This window comes from Zeugodacus cucurbitae, chromosome 6 (assembly GCF_028554725.1).
Source record: "Zeugodacus cucurbitae isolate PBARC_wt_2022May chromosome 6, idZeuCucr1.2, whole genome shotgun sequence".
Taxonomy (NCBI): Eukaryota; Metazoa; Arthropoda; class Insecta; order Diptera; family Tephritidae; genus Zeugodacus; species Zeugodacus cucurbitae.
Genome location: NC_071671.1, coordinates 26,511,273 through 26,530,276, shown reverse-complemented (window position 1 = coordinate 26,530,276; position 19,004 = coordinate 26,511,273). Strand labels below are relative to the sequence as shown.

The 19,004-nt window shown below is 29.3% G+C and overlaps 1 protein-coding gene across 1 annotated transcript in view; it reads right to left on the bottom strand.

The window, feature by feature from the left end:
- The window catches only part of LOC105214003 (sialin), a 33,727-nt gene extending 17,437 nt beyond the window's left edge, over positions 1 to 16,290 (bottom strand). Inside the window, exon 1 of the mRNA XM_011187149.3 lies at positions 16,057 to 16,290. The gene's annotated coding sequence lies outside the window, so the exon portion shown is untranslated. The remainder of the gene's footprint in view (positions 1 to 16,056) is intronic.
- Positions 16,291 to 19,004: the final 2,714 nt, after the last annotated feature.

Here is a 19,004-nt window from a genome sequence, read left to right as displayed (position 1 = left end):
ACTTTTTTTGTTAGTGAGTTAAAGCAATTTTAGTAATTTTAAACCTAACCTTTGTATGGGAGGTGATCGTGGTTATTATCCGATTTCGATTTGGACTGTATAAGGAAATGGCTAAAATAAACGACTGCAGAAAGTTTGGTTTATATAGCTTTATTGGTTTGCGAGTTATATACAAAAAACTTATTTGGGTGCGGGGTCACGCCCACATTTCAAAAAAAATTACATCCAAAAGTGCCCCTCCCTAATGGAATCCTATGTTCCAAATTTCATTTTCATAACTTTATTTATGGCTTAGTTATGACACTGTATAGGTTTTCGGTTTCCGCCATTTTGTGGGCATGGCAGTGGACCGATTTTGCCCATTTTCGAAAGCAACCTCCTCAGGGTGCCAAGGAACATGTGTGCCAAGTTTCATTAAGATATCTTAATTTTTACTCAAGTATCGCTTGCACGGACAGACGGACGGACAGACATCAGGATTTCAAATCCACTCGTAATCCTGATCATTTATGTATATATAACCCCAGATCTAATTCTTATATTTCTTGGTGACACAAACAACCGTTATGTGAACAAAACTATAATAGTCTGTGCAACAGGTTGCGAGCGTATAAAAAGCAAACATTTCTTAACACTTCTTAGTCAATACTATCAGCGTCGAACACTTCTAATCACCCAGAATTGTGCTGTTTCCATGACTGTAAGATCTAAGTAATCTAGCTTGTTTTAAAATATGTGAAAATTAGAATAAACGTCCCTCACCTTCTGATTTTTAGACACTCAATTAATTTACATGTATTATTTTTGAACTACTTAATTGAAAACAATTCATTCTGGCAAAATAAAATCAATAATCAATAATTTTCTATTTTTTTACAAATTTATGCTTTCATAGTTAAAATTTCTTAATTGTAACTCATTTTTAATTAACTCACAGCTTAAACAAATATTTACAATAGCATTAATACTGAAAAGTAATGATTTGCTGCGAGAATAATTGCTTTTTCAGACTGTTTCGAGTTCAAGTAACTTCAGAAATTTAAATTTTAACAGACATGTGTTCTCAAACAAAAAAAAGTATTTTGTTTTTTTTTTGTACAACAATTTTTTTTTAATATTTATTTGCATTAAATTGCGATCTTGTTAATTAATGAACTTAGCTGAAATACGTATAAGCTGTAGGGCTAATTAGTGACACACATGCCTCAATATTTGGCAATTTTGTAAATACAATGTAAATACGATTAATTTTTTGTTTACCTCACATAATTTACACGTTTTATTAAGCCTTTTTGATTGAAAAAATTAAGCTTTAGAACACTTTTAACAGAAAGTATGTAAGTACTTTTCATTTGATTTAGGGTTCTTAAAGGCAGTATTTTTTGGTATTGAGTTAAATACCAGACTTTCCAGAAGCTTTTAGCATTGTGCGCATTAATTTGTAGTCGTATTTCAAGGTTATTTGAATGTCAGCACTTATTCAGCTAAAGAAGATGTTCGCTGAAGAACGCGCTGTTAGCTAAAATGCTTCAAAAGTCTTGTAGCTGCAATTGTATACCAGGTTTTTCGGTCCTTTTAACTATCAACACTTATTCAGCTTAAGATAATGTTAGCTGAATAAAGTGCTGAAAGCCAAAACTCTTCAGAAATCTTTTGATTGCACTATATAAACGTTTTTTGAAGACTTAGCTTTTAACCATTGTTCAGCTTAAGATAATGTTAGCTGAATAGCATAGCGCTTGAAAAGCTTGCTATGGAATGGCACTCTTGATTTGAAAGTTTCAAAAAAGTCTACGGAAAGCGGATGGAAATTGTTAAAATCCATAAGGTACTTAAAATAAGACGTCATACGATGACAATACCAAATTATATACAATATATATAAATTACTTAATGACTGACTAGTGCATGAGAGGTATTAATACCTAAGCTTCGACAATTGAGACATAAATCTTCTTTAATGATTGATTAGCAACTTTATATTTGAAAAAAATTAAAATCTTTTGAAGTACTCCGCTCTTAAAGTTTAACTTAAAAAAAACGATTAGTCATAATAAAATAATAAAGAGTCATTTAAATTATGCAACTTAAGTGGTAATATATTTAATATGTAATTTTTATGTACTACTAAGTACTATAAACAATGCCTGTGGTATGAGTGCTCGTGATTTACTGGTACTTAAGCACTTCACTTAACGGCGAGAATATTTACAAAACTCAAGTTTAGGATCTTAAAGGTTGAGAGGTGTATAAGTACCAAGGGAGATTGATAAGAAAGTGAATAAAAAATATACTTTCAGCAAGAAAGTGACAGATTGTTTCAAAAGATTTGATTGTTCGTACTCAGGGATTAATAGCAGACCACTTTCTCATGCAACCACTTAAGGGTTAACAATTGCACATTTACATTACTACTGCATTTCAAGTAATTATGTGTGTAATTCAAAATCTATGCGAGTAATCAAACACTCCTCGTACAACAACTTGCGTGACGGAAGCCACATTGCGCATTGTTGTCAAGTCGAAATGTGCATTACAATAACAATAACAATACAACAACATTTAAAGGTAATTTGTGCTTACTATTCATTGAGTTATTTTTGTTGTTGTTGTTGTTATTATTATTGTTTTTAACCGAATGTGTCTACTTAATTAAAGGTTTTGTTTTTGTAGTGCAATATGCATGCACTTGATTGATTTGCTAATCGCGCTCAAGCAATACGCAATCAAGTGGCTAGTCAGACAAACCAAAACGGTAATTACAACAGTCGAAAAGTTTCTGAGTGAGTTGTATTTGCAATTACAGTTTTAATATATATATAAATATATTATTATATATATATATATTATATATATATATACATTGCAATTATTTAATTTACTTTACTTAGCATGTGGCTAGTAAAAAATTTCTGAGCATTTTTTAATGTTTCATTGTTGTTTTTGTTGCTTTAATTAATTACAAACTCAATGTTCTTGGAATATATATGTACATATATGATAAATGAAGGTAGGATATATAAATATTAGTTTAAAACATTTTTCATTAATAATAAATACAATTTTTTTTTATAAAATTTTAAGCTGAATCTCACAAAAAAAAAGTCTGTATTTTAGTAACAATTTTGTATAATTTTTTTTAATTAAAAAATGTTTATAAATTATTTATTTTTTTTTTTTTATTTTTTTACAATTAATTTTTTAAATTTAATTTTTTAAAATATTATATTTTATTTATTTTTAATTTTTTACAATTAATTTTTTAATTTTTTTTTAAACTATTATATTTTATTTATTTTTTATTTTTTTTTAATTTATTACAATTAATTTTTTAAATTTAATTTTTTTTAAGCTATTATATTTTATTTTTCGTTTTAATTTTTTCCTACAATTACTCTCCTCAATCAACATAACACCAAAACGTCAAACAAAAGAGTTAAAAAAGAGAAGAAACAAAAAAAAAAGCAAACAACAAATAATGCGTGCAATCTTTTTTTCTCAATAAAGCGGAAAGCAGAAATAATTATGCAACACCAAAAATAGTTCATGCAAATTTGTATTGTCTATTTTTGTAGCGGAACATCTCATTTTGTCCACAGACATAAACACGCGCACACACAAACATACAAAGACACATACGAAGTCTCCAAATGTTAAATAAGAAGACTGTAGCATAAGAAATAAAAAAATGATTTGTAAAAGAGCAAGACATTACAAAAACAAAACCAACTGAATAAAAAAAAGAAACGTTAATAATTTATAAGACGCGTCACGTCTTGGCCCAAACGCACGTGACGTACATTATTTATTGACAACCGGAGTAGGCTAGCGACTAGGCAAGCGTCTAAGCAAGCCACTGGCGCTTGGCTTGATCTAAATATTTGCGAAACAATTCACTACCGATACGAAATATACCCAACACAATGAAATAATGAGGTGATGCAAGTTTTTAATGATTTTTTATTTCACTGTAATAAAAATTGTAGAAGATTCAGATTTAGATCAAGAATTGAAAAACTTTATGTGAAACACATTTTAGAGCTAGATAATTAAATAATTAAAATTAAATGTATTTAAAATTAAAATTATTTAAAATTAAAAAACAATAGTATTATATTATGTACTGTCTCCCTCTCTCTATGGAGTTACCCTCGGTAGGCAAACTCTGTCGTAGCAATATGCTTAGTAACTGAATGAACTATTCCTTGTACTAAGTCTATGTCTGTATAAAGCTTATACAGCTCGATAATACATGAAAACTCACATAATCTTCGAAAAAAATTATTTATAACACATGAAAAGACGCCTTGTCGATCATTACGTTGTATAGTCGAGAAGAGAAGTTATTTTCTACTGCATACTCAGCCGGGCTCACATTACAGCTATAAGGCTATTGATAAACTCGACTAAGTTTCCTATAACTTCAATATTACGTGTGTCAACAGATTGAAATAGACAAAACAAGACATAATCTCAATTTGTTTTGCGCTGTTTAATATAGTTTTAAACACCAGCTGATGGTGAGTTTGAATATATTTTCCCTAAGAGCCTTCCACTATTTGATGCTCGATTAATTGGCCCTGATTGCGCAAATACGACAGATCTACTTCAGTTCAAACCGACTATATTTTTGGCAATTGTTATGGTTAGTACTTTAGCAGGACTTCACCGTTGAATGCGAAAAGCTTCAATGGCTCTCGCAACTTTCCTCACTCTGGTCCACTAATCACACTCGAACATCATATAATACGGATAATGAAACATCAAATCTATCGTACTCGTTTGAAGGTTTGTTTCATAATCTCAGTAAACTTCGTTACTTTCTTTACACAGCAGAATTGCGAAGATATTTTCCCCCTAAATATATATAATCTGGTCTTTATCCCAAAGAAATAATTAATAATTTTTATACGGTTCGGTTTGAAGTTATAGTTCTGTATAAATTTGGAAAGCATTAATGTGTTGTTTTGGACAAATTCTCGCTTCTAGTGAAATTTATCGGAGAGAAAGAGTATGTTAAATTAAAAATAATACCAACGATTAGAAATTCTGAAACGATCCTCTGACCTTATAGACAACTTAATTGTCACTTAAATTTTTCGTTTATATGTTCCATAAAATATACGTACATATATATATATATTCTTTAATAAATTATGGATTTCCATTTGCCATAAAACTAAACTAATTAATTAAACTGAAATCGTCTCAAGTCAACGAACTTTTTTCTTGTTTCATGTTCGATCCTACTTATGGTGGAACTTTATACCAAACACGTAATATATATTTAAGATGATGGAATTTTAATATTGATTCACATGTGAATCGCGAAAAATTCGAAAAGTATGCGACTCAAGAGGCAAAGGATTTACTCGTGAGTAATTTTTAGAAGAAAAAGCTTCTAATAGAGTTCGAACAGCTGTTGGTTGGTTGCTTAAAGCTTGATGAATACCGAAATCTTCGCATGAAACTAATTTTATAACCACAATTTGAAGGCGTAGTTTCAAAAAGCGTTCGAAAAAATATGTTTTTTGTTTATTATTTATAATATTATTAATATTTTATTATGAAAATTCAACAAAAAATTAATTTTTTATTTTAATACAGTTGTTTGATGGGTATAGCGTCTAACGCAAATGCTGCAAATGTAATTATATATTTACATAAATATATTTTTGTGACTTAAAATTTCGAAAAAATATGCTGCTTGTGACCAACTTTAGTAGCAACAACAAAAAAATAAAATAAATAAATAGTAGTAGCAAAAATATTTCAATGTCAATGAACTGAGGTGATGCATAAAATGAATAGAAAATAAATAAAATTTGTCAATGAAAAGCTACTATCAATGCGTGAATTTTTATGGCTTATTTATATAATATGTATGTATGTACATATAAACTATTTTTTCGTTATTACACGCGTTAAACTGTTTGTAAGCTAAACAAACTATTTACAACTACAATTATAAGTGTCTAGTTTGTAGGCATTTATATTTTATAGCGCGTGTGATTTGGTGAAAACCGTTAATTGCATTACTGCTTTGCACTAATCTGTACGAATATATATGTATGTATGTATGTATATGCATTTAATAGCTAACGGTTATTCTTATCTGCAAGAATTCTATAGTAGCCTTACTATTTTCACTATAAAAAATAAAAAAATATATATATATAGTTTGTTATCAACCACTAAGCCACAAGGTACTGTTACATTTACTATAATATAATATATACATATATACATATGCATATGTTCTGCTTTTGTATCGAACAGTTTATTGAAAACATTGTGTAACAAGGTAAATATTTATGAAATTAATGGCAGCACTCAAGCATGCTAACAGCCCATATGCTACTAGCTGCTACCTACTATTTTTTTCTCTCATGAAATTTTTGCTCTAACAAATTAGTTTTGTTTAATTTGCTTTGTAATTATTCCATTAACTTTGGCATAATTATATTTGTAGTGAAACATGAAAAATACGTGTTAATTTAAGGCTTTAAACTATATATGAATTATAGAATTAAGTCGCTTATTATAATTGAGAACATGAGTGTCTTTCCTTTTTTCTGATGAATAAGTTAGGTTAGGAGTCAAGTGTGCTTAACAAAATGAACCATTATCTTGCCATATTTGGTGCTCAGAGCAACAATTAACATTTGGTGGTGGTTATTTCCTGAAAATTTTCCTGGTTAATTTTCCTGACTGAAATCTTAATTTAAGATTGATCGAGGTTAAGAAAGCATGAAAAAAACAACAAAGTAATTCAACTATGTATATATTTCTGAGGGCTAATAACCATCATTTTGAAATTCTAAATAAGTGTTAAAAAATATTTAAAAAAATTTTTCTAAAAGTCCCGAAATAATTAATTTTACTAAAGTGTGTTCTTTGTTTTGTTTTTTTTTTTTGACAATAAAAAACAATTTATAAAATTATTATAGAACAAGTAAGGAAAGGCTAAGTTCGGGTGCAACCGAGAGAGAGTTTAGAGATTTACCTATATTTTCGGTGCAAAATTAACCTTAGGCACTGAGTTCTTCATGTTTGATATCAGGGGCCTTGAAAAGTCATGGTTCGATTTTGACAATTTTTCCACAAGTGATGTCACAGCTCAAATACAGTATTTGTGTAAAGTTTTATTCCGCTAGCTTCATTGGTTCCTTATGAATACATTATAAAGTGAACGAATCAGATGGAATTCAAAATTGGGTTATATGGGAAGTAGACGTAGTTGTGAACCGATTTCGTCCATATTCCACCCGTGTCATCAGGGTGTCAAGAAAGTGTTATGTACCGAATTTCATTGAAATCGGTCGAATAGTTCTTGAGATATGGTTTTTGACCCATAAGTGGGCGACGCCACGCCCATTTTACATTTTGTAAAAAAATCTCAGTGGAGCTTCCTTCTGCCATTTCTTATGTAAAATTTGGTGTTTCTGACGGTTTTCGTTAGTGAGTTAACGCACTTTTGGTCATTTTCAACCTAACCTTTGTATGGTAGGTGGGCGTGGTTATTATCCGATTTCTTTCATTTTTGGACTGTATAAGGAAACGGCTAAGGAAACGACTGCAGAAAGTTTGGTTTATATAGCTTTATTGGTTTCCAAGAAATATACAAAAAACCTATTTGGGGGCGGGGTCACGTCCACTTTTCCAAAAAAATTACATTCAAATGTGCCCCTCCCTAATGCGATCCTATGTTCCAAATTTTATTTTCATAACTTTATTTATGGCTTAGTTATCGCTCCATATGTGTTTTTGGTTATCGCCATTGTGTGGGCGTGGCAGTGGTCCGATTCCGCCCATCTTCGAACTTAACCTTCTTATGGTGCCAAGGAACACGTGTTCCAAGTTTCATTAAGATATCTCAATTTTTACTCAAGTTAGAGCTTGCACGGACGGATAGACGGACGGTCGGACAGACAGACATCCGGATTTGAACTTTACTCGTCACCCTGATCACTTTGGTATATATAACCCTATATCTAACTCGTTTAGTTTTAGGACTTACAAACAACCGTTACTCACAATTTACATTGACACATACATAAGTAAATCTAAAATAAACATATATATAACTGTAAATACACTTGTACAATAGCATTTTTAGCGGGAATTTACATTTGCTAACTACTTTTTGTTTTGTTGTGCCATTTTACAATTTATCACATGCCCATTAATTTAGAGTGTCAAGGAAAATCAATATTTCGTTTTAATTACCAGCGCATTAGCTGCGAAAAATTCCCCAAAAAAATGCGCACTTGCATACAAAGTTTAATGGACTTAAAAATTTGGGGAAGCAATAAGTTAAAATACAACCGGTTCCAAAAAAAAAAAAATTAATATACTAGACAAGTCTGCTCAGGTGAGCTGGAAAGATAATCATCCGAGCAGACGGGACATATTGCACATGCGAGCTTCATTGCGGACAGATATACATATATAAATATATATAATATATATCTTTATCTATGTACAAACTGTTGTATTTGGTATTTTTGCGGGCGCACGCGCATGTGCCTTGGTCAAAAACACTGACTGGCATACACAATAATTTAATGGAGTTAAATACAAATATCAACTAATTTAATGTAGATATGTTTATATTAAATAAAACGTGGCGAAAAAATTAATATAAGTGTTAAGAGCTTAGTATTTACAACTACGGTAGAGGGTCCAAAGATTTTAACCTTATAAAATAAATTTCCGAGAATTTGAATTTTTCAGTTCAAAATTTTTCGAAAATCAGTAATTAATTGACTTCTAAGCACATCTGTAAACTCTACAAATAATCAGTGCTTATCTCATACACAAATTTCAATAAACTACTTTGTCTATGAAGATGCAATCCTGTTCTACACAAACATGTGTCTGTACGGTTGTAAAGTTCAAAATTCGAATGTCGAACGAGTTTAAGGGGTTACATGGAGTTTGTCGCGTAAAAAATGGCCTATTTTCATTATGTTTTTTTCCATGTAAAAAATGTATTTATTTAATTCAAACTCTTTTCTGTCTTATAGATACATATTTAAAGAATAATTTCTGAAAATTAAAAAAAAAAACTAAAACTACTCCATTGCGACTTCATTTCCAGTGACCCCCCGAAAAAAGGTGCATCCGCGTTGTCAGCATAACTCCTGACAGGATTAAAAAACAAAAATATGTGTTTTAGGTAAGACCATAATCTCGTGCTTGAACGAAGGAAAGACAAAAACGTGAAAATTGGAGTAGACATTTTTCCAAAAAAATAAAAATTTCGGTCAAATTTGCTTGATTTTGTTTTTTTTTTAATAGTTGTAATTAAAAAAAATAAAATCCTTCGTTCAAACGCGAGTAAATTGTATCTCGAACACCTGTTCAAAATTTCATCAAAATCGGTTGAGTACTTTTCGAGAAAATTTGACAACCGACTTTGAAAACACGGTTCCGAGAAAAAACGCGTTTAAAGTTTTGAGTAACAATAGTACTTGACTTGGAGTGCACACCTTCCAAATGCCGAAACTAATATTCGAATCGACTTGAAAATTTAGGACAATATTCTTGAGATGTTGTAGAAATTAATAAGCCAAAAAACAAAAAATCGATTTTTTGAATCCACGAAACCCATGTAACTCCTTAACTAGTTAAGAATACGTCTGCAATAGGATATATACGTCGAGAATGGAATACGCCTTGAAGGTGTTTTTCTTGACACTGTCTTTTTCAAACAAACGCACGATTTTTTAAGTTATACTGAAATCTCTTGAATACTCTTCTCTTCTGGAACGAGTCCCACCCTCAAATTTTCTACAATTCTTTTAGAAGTGTACTTCTCATGATCATGTATTCAAAATAGAGGTCATACAGATTATAACTGGCTAAATAAAGCAGTCCATTTGGGATTGGCGTTGGTTAGAAAGTATATAGGGAAAATATCGAGTAGGTAAATTGAAAGGTGAGCAATAATTCAGAATATAAAATCCACATATCAATGATCTACGCTGAGATAAGAGTGAAACGAACTAGAAAAGTTCAAAAGCGCTATTCGACTGTGGAAATGATTTCCTTTGAAAACTACATTTGACTTTTTTGCTTATTTAGAGTGTTGTTTTACAAAGAAATTAGAGAAGATAGTGTCTACCAGAGGTATATTTGACATAAAACGTGCAAGAAGTTTAAAAGCGGTTTGTTTCGAGACATATACGTTCCTATCCAGAAACTTCTACAATGAAACCCTATAAATCTCTGCTCATGAACTAAGCGCACTAAATTTAAATTTGAAACGTAGACAAAATACCTGTTATGATGAAATATTTAAGCAATATCTACTACCGGCTTTAGACAGAAAGTTTCTTCAACTAGAGCACTGTGAAGATGCTGACTAATGACATTAATAAAATGTTATATATACATATGAATATTTGTATGTTTGTTTGTGTGCTTATCAACGCAATTGCATTTGCATGGATGTGTGAGCTGTGCGACTAGCCAAGCTTTATTGACAAGCATTATATGAGCGCTTGTTGTTTACTCCTCAGCTTAGCTTAGCGCGCTTGTGTGCCGTTTATTTGTGCGTGTTTTGTTGTTGCTCCAACACTTATAGTGTTTACCGCTACTATCGGTTAAATCTGCTACAGTTTTAAGCGTGCACTGCGGCAGCTGAACGCTCACCCAGGCGCTGGCAAATACAATAATTAACATGCGGGTGTTTTATTATTATTTTCTTTTTGTTTTTGGTTTTTTTGGTGTTTTAACATGTTTTTCGCATCTAATTACTTAATTTGAATTTGGTACTGCCACTGAAAAATTCCATGACAACTACCGGCAATATCATAGTCGGTATCTTTTATTGACAAAGCAATGATGCGTTATAAAAAATGAAAACACAAAGCAAAAACAAAAAAAAAATTGGCATCATTTATTTTATCTTGTTTTCTCTTTTGTTTTATTTTAAAAGTCACAAATAAAAAAACTAGTTGGTGGTTGACTTTTTATAATTGTTATAATTTAGTGTTTTTGTTAATTTTATTTTATTTTTTTTTTCGTCAACAACATGTGATTGTTGATTTCTGTGTGTTTTAGTTTGGCAATTTCTATTTTGTTTATAAGTGCTACTTGAACACATACATACATATATAACTGAATACATATACTATCTGCATATATACACTGTCTGAGCTGCGCTTATGCACGTGAAGAGCCGATCGATAATCAGGAAATTTCTAGCAACCAATTATGGCATACTCTAAATCACCGTTTTTGGCGTATAAATTTTGAATATCATCGCACGTTATCGCATCGAATTCTACGAATTGCCTCTACGTGTGCTTACATAAGTGCGGGCACTTCGAAATGATGCAAAGCGAAAAAAAGCATTAAATGAGATACTAGAATCTTCGCGATTTTTTTTTTTTGCAATTGAAATTTGTGGTTTTTACCAGCCAAAACTTGAAGAAGTTTAAAAATAACCAAACATTGTTTGAAATACTTTTAATGGACTGGTTGTAGTTTGGGTAAGCAAGTTTTCAAATTATGCGACCGCATAAAATAATTACAAAAAACGCAGTTAAACTTGTTTCGAATGATGCACTCCTGCTCTCCTTTTGGTCATACAAAAAATTTAATCCTTTATTTTCAAAAGTCTTTTTTAAAAAATTTCAAAAGTCATCAACATATTTTTTTTAACCAAATTTTAAATTATTCTAAAATCTCTAAGCAACAAAAATAATTAAAAAATTTTCGAAAATGATTTTAAGTTATATTTTTTTTCAACCAAATGCCTTATTTTTCTAAAATCCTTCAGCTTTGAAAAAAAAAAATTAAAATAAAATACTATTCAAAAACATGATTTTCGAAAAACAAAAAAAATATAAAATTGTTTTTATGGCACTTTTAGTATTATTACTTTTTATAAAGTTGGTTTATCTGTTAAAAAAGAGTTTTTATGAAAGTCACTTAGAAATTTGAATAAATGAAAATTTTTCCAGTACTAAACTTTCTAATAAAGTATGTATTAAATGCTATTTAAGCAAAATTTCCCGCAAATGTCGAGAATTCGGCTCAAAAAGTGACATTTTCAGTTGAGAATAAGTTTGGGATGCAAACAGATCTCTACATATATTTTGTTGGGTTAATGTTGGCACAAATGTCCAAGATCGATATAAAATGATTTAATCGACCAGTGCTTGATCCTAGAGACATTCCCGCAAATGTCGAGAATTCGGCTCAAAAAGTGACATTTTCAGTTGAGAATAAGTTTGGGATGCAAACAGATCTCTACATATATTTTGTTGGGTTAATGTTGGCACAAATGTCCAAGATCGATATAAAACGATTTAATCGATTTAATCGACCAGTGCTTGATCCTAGAGGCATCTATTGGAAAACGGCTGAAGCAAAGTTGTAGACCCAATAAATAAAATAGAAAAACTGAAAAAAATGCGAATTGTCGTCAAATGAATGTGAATGTCTAGTGCATTATATATATATATACATATATATATATAAATAACTTGAAAATAATAAATTAACCGCATTCAAATTGAGCACAAAAACAAGTTAAGTAATATAAATTATATATAATATTGATACTAGTTCTTCCAGAATTAGATAGTAGTTAGTGTGTGAAATGTCTGCTTGTGCAATATTTAAAATTAGCTGTTTCTAGTTAAAAAAAAATAGCAACTAAAATGGATTAAATGAATTAGTAAAATAAATATTTTAAAACATATTTAAAAAAAATGTTTTTTGTTGTATTTGCTGGTAGTTAAAAATTTGCATACAAATGATGTACATATATTTTATCGAGTATAATTATTTTGCTTGTTTATTAGCTCAGCTGTTGGGGAAATACATACATACATAGGCAGGTTTCAAGTATAAAAAAAAAAATTAAAAATTTTTGGTAAAATTTGCTACTTTTTATAAGCAATTGATAACAGACAAAAAAACGTATAATTGCGAATAAAATTTAGAAAATTTTTAAAAATATAAAATATATGTTTTCAAAGCTATTAAAATCCATTTGAAGCAAAAAAAATCTAATTTTTTCATAAACTCTAATTCATTCTAACACAACACACTGCAAATATGTTCTATGTATGTCCAGATGTACGAACACAATTGTTAATAATATGATTAATATTAAAAATCGTTTTGCTGCCTAATAATTACAGCTATTGTTAATGTTCATTAAAATCTAAATTTTGTTAACTCATAAATTATTTTAATAGTTGAGCAAATTGTTCAGCTATGAATAATAGCTGTAAACGCAGCTGTGGTGGTGACAAAAAAAATAGCAACTAATACATAATAATTAATAGGTGAAAATTGTTTTGTTAATTAAGTAAAATCTGTGTTATTATTCAAATGAGTTAATTGAACAAATATGTCAAAGAGTGCATTAGGAAAATATAAAGATTTAAAAAAAAAATAAATAATATATAATAATGTTAAATTTTACTTAGAAAAAAAATTTAAAAAAAAAATTTAAAAATTAATAAATAAATTAAAAAAAAAATTAACAAAAATTTAATATATAATTTATCTTAAAAAAAAATAAAACATTAGAAAAAAAATTAATTTACAAAAATATAATATATAATTTATCTTAAAAAAATTTCGCTTAAAAAAATTAAGAAATAAAATTTAAAAAAATTAAGAAAAATATAAGTATATTATTGAAAAAATTAATAAAAAATTTGACTAAAAAAAATAATAAATAAAATTTAAAAAAATTATAATATATAATTCATCTTAAAAAAAGGATAAAAAATTTGGCTTAAAAAATTAAGAAATAAAATTAAAAAAATTAAGAAAAATATAATTATATTTCAAAAAATTAATAAAAAATTTGACTAAAAAAATACTAAATAAAATTAAAAAAAATTATAATATATAATTCATCTTAAAAAAAAGGATAAAAAATTTGGCCTAAAAAATTAAGAAATAAAATTAAAAAAATTAAGAAAAATATAATTATATTTCAAAAAATTAATAAAAAATTTGCCTTAGAGAAAAAAAAAATGAAATAAAAAATCGACTTCTTAATTTCACAAAAAATTATAGTTTTAAAAATCATTATTTCCACACATAATGCATTTTTCACACAAATACGTGTATATGCATATACAAACATTCGCACTGTAATGCAGAGTCCACAACTCAGCAATGTCACTCATACGCCATGTAGGGGATGTTTTATGAGGAGGCCTTTTTATTAGCGTTTGCAATTATTTAATTGCACACAACATTGTTAAAAACGATATTACGTGCAATAACGGTGTAATTTGATTTTGAATGTGCTTTGCGGCATTAAAAAATTAAAAATATTTTTTTTTTGGAAAATAGTAAAAGTGATTTAATACTTTAACAAAAATTTCACAAATTCATAAAGAGTTTAAATTATGCAAAATTTTGATTAGATTAAAATGTATTTAGATTTAATTTTCTCAAAAATTATTCCGTAAAATTTTGTTTTTTATCAGATATTCTCAGGTTGATTCGATATGGATGCCAAATAAACATATTTATTGTTTGGAAATGAAATTAATTGCTTCGTATTTTTCTAAGATATCGCGTGTATTGTCCAAAAAAAGTCTAAGTGCGCTATTATTCTTCCCCCAGCATTGTTTGCGTGACCTGACTGCTCGAAAACGGTTGAAGACCGCAAAACAGCTTACATTGACGGAGATGTTTAAAAAACAATGATTTTTATTTCTAAACTTGTACATAAGTACATTTTATTTATATTTAAAACATGGGAAAATTTCATGTTTCTTTCATTTAATTCAATAAAAAAATAGTGTAATATCAAAACGTAGCTTTTATTCTCTCCAATGGCAATTTTCAAAAAAAAATCCGATTATCCGAATATTTGATTATCCGAATGGGTCCCGGTCCCCATTAATTCGAATAATTGGAGTTCTACTGTATTTTATTTTTTATTTTTAACTTGTTCATCTAAGACTTACAATTTTTCTATCTAAAAGTGTAATTTGTTTTTATTTATTTTTAATTTCTTTAAATTTATATATAATTTTTCTATTTTCTTTTTTAGAAAAAAAATTAAAATTAAAAATAATATTCGAATTTAAGAAAAGAAATAAATTATGCTTAAATACTGCTTTTACCATAGAAACATGAACTAAATTAATTTTTTTTTTCTTTCAGAAATGCCAATGCCATTGAATTTGTAGTTGACACAGAAAGGTAAGTTTTAAGTTAATTTTAATTCCACAAAGAGTCTAAATAATAAATAAATAAATGTATTTTATTTAAATATATATTTTATTTACTTCACAAACACTTTTGAAAAAGAATTATCATTTAAAATGCTATATATAAATTAAAAATATTTTTTGTACGTTTTTTTGAAATAACATTTTACTTAGATTATTGTACTTTAATAAATATGTATTATGTTAAAAAAAATCTGAGTAAAAAGATTTAACACTACATGTACAAACATTTTTTATAAATATTTCATGCTTTTTATGTATGTACATTTATAGCCAGATTTTTAGACATTATAGTTGCACATTTATGTATAAAAAATTTTCAATTAATTCAATTATATACTGTTTTCAATAAGTAATCAAAGACCAAATCGACTACTCTTTCAACTGAAATTTAAATTTTTGTAATTTATTTCAAAATAAAAAAGGAGTCGTAGAGCAATTAAAGCTTTACGCCTCACCAATTTGGTGTCCTTAATAATATGCCCAACAATTTTTTCTTTTTAAATTCCTTTTTTATATAAGAAAGTTACTTAAACAATCACTAACAATTTCAATTTCAATATTATCAGCAGTTATACAATATTAACTGCAACTGAAATTTTAAATTTCAAAAATAATTTTATTTTAAGCCACAAACACGCAAAAGCCACAAACACACAACACACAACAATCACTAAAAAATATTTTAAAAAATATATTTTTTATTAAAAAATCAATTTCGTTGCACTAACAAACTTCAACTAGACGCTTCTTTGTTCACTTGCAAAATAGTACATTTGCTAACTAGCAAAAAGCAAATTAAACTTGACAACAAAATCAAACACTTTACCTTCTGCACACTGCCGCGTAGAGACCAACAACTAATTATGTATATTGCACTGTTTGACGCATTCACACGTCCGTTACTTGTATGTTTTAGACTTCGCGCTAACTGTAACACTTTTAAACACCACTAACTGCCTGTCTCGTAGCTTGTACTAAGCCAAATCACCACCGCACGCTTTGAATAGTCCAAACGTACTGCGCGCTGCAGTTGGCAAACTTTTATATTTTACGGCTCAATTCGACTGACTTTTTCAATTCAAACGCCAAACCGCCGACCGATTGATTGAATGCCACCAACGGATGGCGGGCGCGTTGAAATTGTACGCTCTTCCAGCAACAACAACAACATACAGGTGTATGGCTGTGTAGCTGTTTGTAGTTGAGAGCCAACGCAACTCGCGAAACTCGGTTGAAAACGAAAAAGCCAGCGCACATACAGATACACACATACATATCTACTGTGATATGCACGTATGTAGCTTATCCGTCGCGTAAGTTGCGAATTTAAAGCGCTCAACGCAGCCGCCAAAAAGCTACAGCGCTCGCTGTGAGCGCCAGCAGCAGCGGTAGCGCCGGCGACAGCTCTCGGCGGCACCCACCTGCTGTGTAAGGAAGAGTCAAGCGTGGCGTTGCGCAGAAGCGTCGAAAGTTATAAGCGTTAATGAAATTGCAAATTGTATATTATCATGTTTGTGTGTGTGTTGTTGCGGAATTCATGACTTTATCGTTTATATTAAAATCAACTCAAGATTGTACATAATAAAAGCTCATGCGGTTAAGCATCTTATTTAAATCTATGATAAACATCAGCTGATAAACGTAACACGTTGAGGATCGCACTGATATGCCGTTTAAATGTAACGTAGTGGTGAGTGCCCAATATGGTGGTACTTATAAAAGTTCTTTTTTTTCGTGCAAAACTTTAAAAAGCATAGAAATAATATATTGATATATTTATTGATTTGTTGATTCAAAAAAAAGCTTACAATTTTGAAAAAGCTTTCATGTTTTTTGGAAGAGCTTTTATGTTTTTTGGAAAAGCTTTCATGCTTTTTGTTTTAGAAGAACTTTCATGTTTTTTGGAAAATCTTCCATATTTTTTGAAAAAGTGTCCATGGTTTTTGAAAAAGCTTTCATGCTTTTTGAAAAAGCTTTCATGTTTTTTGGAAGAGCTTTCATGTTTTTTGGAAAAGCTTTCATGTTTTTCGAAAAAGCTTTAATGTTTTTTGTTTTGGAAGAGCTTTCATGTTTTTTGGAAAATCTTCCATATTTTTTGAAAAAGTGTCCATGGTTTCTGAAAAAGCTTTCATGTTTTTTTGGAAAAGCTTTCATGTTTTTTTTAAAGCGTTCATTCTTTTAGAAAAAACTTTCATGATTTTTGAAAGAGCTTCCGTGCTTTTTGACAAAGCTTTTATTCTTTTTGAAAAAGCTTCCACGCTTTTTGAATGTTGGAAACCTCAGATTGAAATTTTTCTTTTTTACTTCAATCCTCAGTAAAGAAAAAAGGTTTCTTCTTTCTTTCTTTGGCACTACACTACGTGAGTTGGTAAGGGCCGAAAACACAAAACTTCGCTCATTTTCCTTTATTCTTTATAACGCCAGTTGTACATTTCAAGTCTCACTTCTTCTCGATTTGAAGCAGCTTTTGGTTTTCCATATGTACGATGGCACATTAGTTGGATTTTTATGCGCCTAACTACATATATCCATGTGGCGGTAGAGCGAATACCGTTCATGATTCCATCTTCTTCGGTACTCTCCGCTCACGTGGACAACTCCAAAGTTATGCTGTGCTTGATATCCATGCTTAGATTGTTGGTGGTATTTATGCTGGTTCCTAGAGAGACTCTCTTCTTTCTTTAGTTATTTGGACTTTGTCTATATCACAAAAAGGGTTTAGCAAAGTCAAAACCGTTGAATAAGGAATTTGTACAGCTCATATACTTTATTTCTGTTCATTACTCGTCTGGGTATTGGACCAAACTAATTTTTTTTTTTGTTCTTTTCGAACAAGATTATATATATACATATATGAAGAGTCAAAGTTCGATCTTCGAAAATAGTAAACAATTTTTTGGTCCCATAATACTTTGTGTATTTGTTTCCATGTTTGTTGTCCGATTATAATATTGTTAGGGCAACACTGGCTTTCTTTGGACTTCATTGTATAGCACAGATATTGCCTAAATTACGAAAAAAAACACGACTTTCTATATGAATTATGTAGGTCCATCCTGGTGATTATAGGTTAGGTTGAGGTTAAAACCGATACATCCAAAATTTTGGTATAATTTTGATTGATTGCCTCGTATTTATTGGTTCTCCTGTATTCTTATGATTTTTAAATATTAAATCGACTATTATATTCGTTTCTAAACTGGACTTGAGCTATGGAGCTGGACCTAGATTACCTAGATTAGTTCACTTAGCGCTTAAAAACTGAGCAAAAACAAGATCCTCAAATATCAAAAGTTAATTTCTACTATATTACTATGCTTTAATCCACTCATTCGAAATCTTACCTTGTTCCATAACTACCAACGAGGAAGTATAATATATTTATTATACAGATGACACAAATGACCTATTTAATCGCCAAGCTGAGTAATGCAATTATTTAATATTTATAAAAGCTTAAAACCTCAAACGTTAAGTTGCTTTTATTTATATCACAACGGTTAAATAAAAATGTAATTGTTGCTGGATTATTGAATGAGATTTGTACAGTACATATGTATGTACTAATAGACGTTATTATATGCATAGACACGTGCTGTAATAACTGTAAAATATTTTAAAATGGATGCAAATATTAATGTCATAGAAGGAAAACAAAAAACATTAAAATAATTTAAATTTATAATATAAATAACGTGCTAAAACTTTTCAAGCTCATTGACTCACTCAGATATTAAGAAAAAATATTTTAAATTTTCTAAAAATTTAACTAAA